The following is a 5,505-nucleotide window of genomic DNA, read 5'->3' on the forward strand; positions in this document are numbered from 1 at the left end:
GATAGTGTTTTAGGGTTTTTTGTCCCTTTGAATATATATACAATAGCATCTTAAATAGAGGTGGAAGTATATGTGGGTCCTGGTAGTGAAAACCATAGTGCCCCCCACCCCGATCTGGTTTTGAAAACTAGGAGTGGCGGGGGGGGGGGTCCCTTAATTAATATTTGTTGTTGATTTTGTGTAGGTGGTATTGGCACAATCAAAACGAGAGACACCCCCCCAATATTAATCATCTATGGGGTAGGGGGTCCCTCATGTTGTCAAATCTTGTTGGTATTGGGCACACATCATTTGAGCCATTGATCGTTGGTCCAAGATAACCGTCCTGAAAATCACGTTGACATTTCAAATTCCACCAAGCACATTGACTTTACACTGCAGTATTCTTCTCAGAAACCATAAAAACCATACAAACCATAACTGATGAGTCGATTCAGCACTCGCTCTAGTATTTGAGAAGCACAAGTGACACCCGATAGTGGCTCAAAACCATTGGATCGAAGTGATTTAACAATAAAGCTAGAATTAATATGCTAATATGGCCTAGTCGCATACACAATGCTGCTATAGCAGAAGGATTTAGTAAATGGAAGTTGTAGAGCAAAAGTCAATGGAGAAAATGATGCAAGCATTAATGGAAATAGCGGAGAACATAGTGGGAGAATGCAGTTTAAGAGTCGAGAATTTGAAGTTCCAGAGAGTATGATAACATGAAGGGTATTTCTAGGACCAGCGAAAAGAATCGTCAATATATTACTTGTGTTTTCTTTAGTTTGGGTTTTTCTTTATGCTAAACATATTAAAGGGATATTTAGCTGGACTAAGATTTTATCAATTCATGCTAAATAGTCAATTGAAAATCATAAAGTAATAATTTATAACCAATGAATGACAATCAAAATACATACATTTTAATTCTTTAATATGTTGTCTAACTTTAGTATATAAAAGGGATATTTAGTTGGATTCAAATTTTATTAATGCATGCTAAACATTATATACATATATGAAAGTAATAAGTTATAAAAACTTACTGACAAACACAAATACAATTTTATTCTTCAATGTATATTCATTACTCTAATCGAAATGGCATCCAATTATATTCTTTGCCATAAAGTAGAAAGGTCCACAAAAGATACAACTAAAGATCCAAAAAGATCAGTAATTTTCCAGAACATCAGAACTCACATAAGGATTACCCCATGGAACCAGAAAATAAGTAAACAAATACATCCAAAGATGGAAACCCTCAAGACAAGTCACCCAAAGATAAAAACCCTCCTAAGTACTAATCAAAGAACTTAATCTCGTATGTATGCATGAAACAAACATTCAAAGCTTTACAATAACAAAAAAGTGTACCCGAAGATAAAACCCGCCTCAATTTTTTTAATTTGAACCCAATAGAGGACTAAGACAAATATAATAGAGAAACAAAACTAAACTTCTCTACATGAATATCAAAACCACTTCTGAGCTACAATGGCTAAAACAAATGAATCCGATGTTTAAATCCATAACATAAATCTAGTTCTATGAACTTGCATGGAGCAAAACAGTTTGAAACCAAATTACTTGATTGAAAAATTATGCAAATGTATATTTAAAAGTAAATTCATTATTACATTTTAGCTTTTAAAATTACTTGGCATTCCCAAAAAATATAAAAAACCCAAGTATTTGGCATATCTCAAAAATACCCATGTATAGTTAATAATTTCAACCCTTCAATAAATGATCTATCAAGTCATTCAAATGATATTAGTAGGCTTGGACCATGAACATTCACAAAAAAATAAAATTGCAGGCCATCTTCAAACATCATAGATTTCAAATTTATGTTTAAATGAATGATAAATCTCCTTTTTGTTTGAGTTCAAAGCATAAGTGGTGATGCAACCTTTAAAAAACTATATTAGTTTTTCTATTTATTCAATCCATTGAGCATTAGATTTTAAAAAACTATATTAGTTTTTCTATTGAATTCAATCCTATTCTTAAAAATATCCAACATTAGATTTTATAATGCAAATCATCCATCGAGCTAATATTTGTTTCACAACAATATATCTCCTTGCAACAAAGTGAATAACATATTTATTCTAGATGTGTTTCAATACAATGACAAGACATACCCCTCATAATTCTTCTAACATATCACCTTTATTCTATTTCTCGAGTTTACCCTAGTGAAGGTTATACCTATGTTAGATTGAAATTAAATGAAATCTATTACATCCATCATTTTTTCCCATAACAGTCATAAAAATTTCATAGATTATTGAGATTTTTGGATCTTTAGTTGTGTCTTTTGTGGACCTTTTTGCTCTACGGTTGAGAATATAATTGGATGTCATTTAGATTACAAATTGATAAGAAAATTGCCTCTCTGAATCTTTTTGCTAGAATATATATATATATATATATATATAAGGTGAAAGTGATGCAAGATTTATCATATACGACGTGTGTCTTTCAAAAACATATAACAACAGATAATAAAGCCTACCAGACTATGTAGTATTTTTAGTTCAAAGACTCTTCAAAAAACCTTCAGCTTCAACCAATCACAAAAGTCCATAAACAAATCACCCAATGGATGTAGTGATATAAACACACAACTTTCCATGTAGTGAAGAATATGAGGTCTAAGAAAATGTTTCTAAACCACATCTTCCTAGTTTACAAAAAGTGACACTTCACAAAGCGCATAATATTGTTTTCCTAACTAAATTTACTAAAAATGGAGCTAGAAATGAAATATCATTAATAAAAAACTATACTATTTCAGGCTTCAATTTCAATGTTTCAAAAGAGCAGGGCATGCAAATGAAGCAAAATCTTCATCCACGTCATCATCCAATCCATGAAATCGTATAAATCTTTAATAATCTAGTATCAACTAGGTCTATCTAGTGATGCATGTAATATTTTAACTAAAAGATTACCCTTATGAATATCCTTAATGAAACAAAATCCCTATAGAACATGATGTTTCAGAGAATACATTGGACCACCGATTAGTGTAATACCATTAAGACTCAAATGTCTAGTATTGCCTTCAGATAAAGTATGACACTTATCCGCACTAGGAAACTACTTAAGACACACTCACTACAGAACTTGATGTTTAAGAGAATACATTGGATGTTGATTACTATAACACCATTACGAATCAAATGTTTGGTACTGTCTTCAGATAAAGAATGAAACTTACCTGTACTAGGAAACTGCTTAGGACACACTCACTTTCCAAAGGATGAATCCTATCCTATCTTGCATATGGATGATATCGGGTATTTCTGCCACTATAGCCTCCCCATCCACTCCCATAAGAAAAACTTCCACCATAACCACTACTAATCCCTGCGTCATATTCCCCTCCATAACTACTACCACCATAGTTATGGAAACCCTCACCATCTCCATAGCCACCAAACATCCCACTTCCATAGCCCCCAAATATGCCACCATAAGACCCAAAGCGACTTCCATAGCCATCGAATTTTTTTCCTTGATAATCCCCTAGACTAGGACCACCATAGCTTCCATTGGCACTACCATAGTCAACACCTCCATACCCACCATAATATCCTTCCCTACTACCATATCCTCCTGCCCTATAAGAACTACTGTAGTCACCAACACCTAATCCACCATAAACATCCCCATAGCCATGAGGACCTAGAATAAATGGAGGCCTTCCATCCATTCCATATGCAAGTTTAGGCTCAGGAAAAGCCTTCTTGGGCTCAAACTTCTTAATCTCCACCTAAACAAAACATAATCCTGGAATATGGGTGAAATCATGAAGCTAACAAAACCACATTTCCCAATGTAAGGTAATTCTACTACTACAATGACCCAAATTGACTACATGGGACTTTGGTGTTTAAATATATCTGAAGACAAAGTACTGAAAAGCCACACAACTTGCTCTAGACTGTGCACGATAGAAACTAAAAAGTGGAAAAATGTGGCCCATGCGAACTAAAAGACATATAACAAAAGGATTACCTACTTTCCACCCAACTCACACATTTTTCCATGTGCTATTATCTCTTCAACAACTTGTTCACTATCAAAGGTTATACAACCAAAACCCCGAGAGCGAAGCATTATATATATGTTCACTTATTAACATTTTTGATAAAAGAAACATATGTGAAATATCTGAGTAAGCCATGAAAAATGTACTTGTTGACTTATTAACATTTTTGATAAAAATAAACAAATAAATGTGAAATGTCTGAGTAAACCATGAAAAACTATACAATCAATGCACATGAATTAAGCTAAAGGAATGCAATAATGGCTTATGTTATGAGGTATCTTCTTCTTCTTTAAGGTAACTTTAGTGAAACATCATTTGCATCATAGAGGTCACTGGAGTCTCTGGAAAATTACGAGAAAATGAATTGAGTTTCCCAAGCTTTTTGTTGATATAAGATAAGAAGGAAGATGTGATTTTCTTCTGTTGTTGTTGTTGGTTATTCTGGAGATATCTCATATAAATTTTCATTCTTACCACTTCTATCTTTAACTCTTCATTCTGCTTCCACATAGAAACAACTTTTACAATAGTCATAGCTAGAGATTTGGGTGATGGTTTTTGCTAAGCATTTTCTTACCCATGATGAATCAAATTATTATCAAGATTGACAACAATACTGCAAATCTATAGTTTATCATAGAACAAAAGTTGGACTATGAAATGCACGGAGGTGTTTGTTCTGAGATGCACAAGCTCATGCTTCGCGTAAGAGTTTATGAGAATTCTTCATGCTATAAATCTTCTCATGTTCTAGAATGTCTAAGGAAGGATGGGCATGCTTTTTTCATATTCAATATCAAAAAAATCATAGACATGTTAGAATGAAAAATATAGAATCTATGAAACCATTGAACATAATATGTGCATGGAATCCTTTTCATGGATATGCAAAGGAATAAATGACTGAGAATTCATAAAGATGAAAATTTTCAAAGTTTCTCTGCAAACTTGTTTTTAAAATATATTCTTTCATCGAAAGAATAAGAATAAGGAATAAAGTGTTAGCTGAAAGATGTCTGTTATTTTCCTCAGTGTTAAGTTTAGGTTTTGATGGTAATTGAAACACAACTTCACCTCTCACCCACACCCCACCTTTAGATTTAGGTTTAGGATTTGACGTTAATTGTGTTGAAATATGTAACTAGGTTTGGTCTTCTTAATGACATGTGTAATCATGATTTATGTATTTAATGAAAAGAGAAAAATAAATTTATTATTTTTATTCTTGAGGCATGTGTTTAATGCTCAAGGGAAATTAATTTTTAGGTCAAGCACCCATTGATTGCTTCTAGGTTTTTCATAAATTAAATTGAGTCATTGTCATGTATTGAAGACCCTCCAAGACCTCTTCATGGTGCAAAGATCAAATCAGCCTACATGAAGGAACAAGTCGGCCTAAAGAGAGCAATTCGTACCCCTCACAAGCATATAAATAAGAAGGAACTCGA

The 5,505-nt window shown here is 33.1% G+C and overlaps 1 pseudogene; it reads right to left on the minus strand.

The window, feature by feature from the left end:
* Window positions 1–3,274: 3,274 nt before the first annotated feature.
* LOC149260985 (uncharacterized) lies at window positions 3,275–4,122 on the minus strand (annotated as a pseudogene).
* Window positions 4,123–5,505: the final 1,383 nt, after the last annotated feature.

The sequence above is a fragment of the Pinus tabuliformis genome, chromosome 6 (genome assembly GCF_031772625.1).
Source record: "Pinus tabuliformis cultivar Carrire ecotype Pingquan chromosome 6, CPIR1, whole genome shotgun sequence".
NCBI lineage: Eukaryota > Viridiplantae > Streptophyta > Pinopsida > Pinales > Pinaceae > Pinus > Pinus tabuliformis.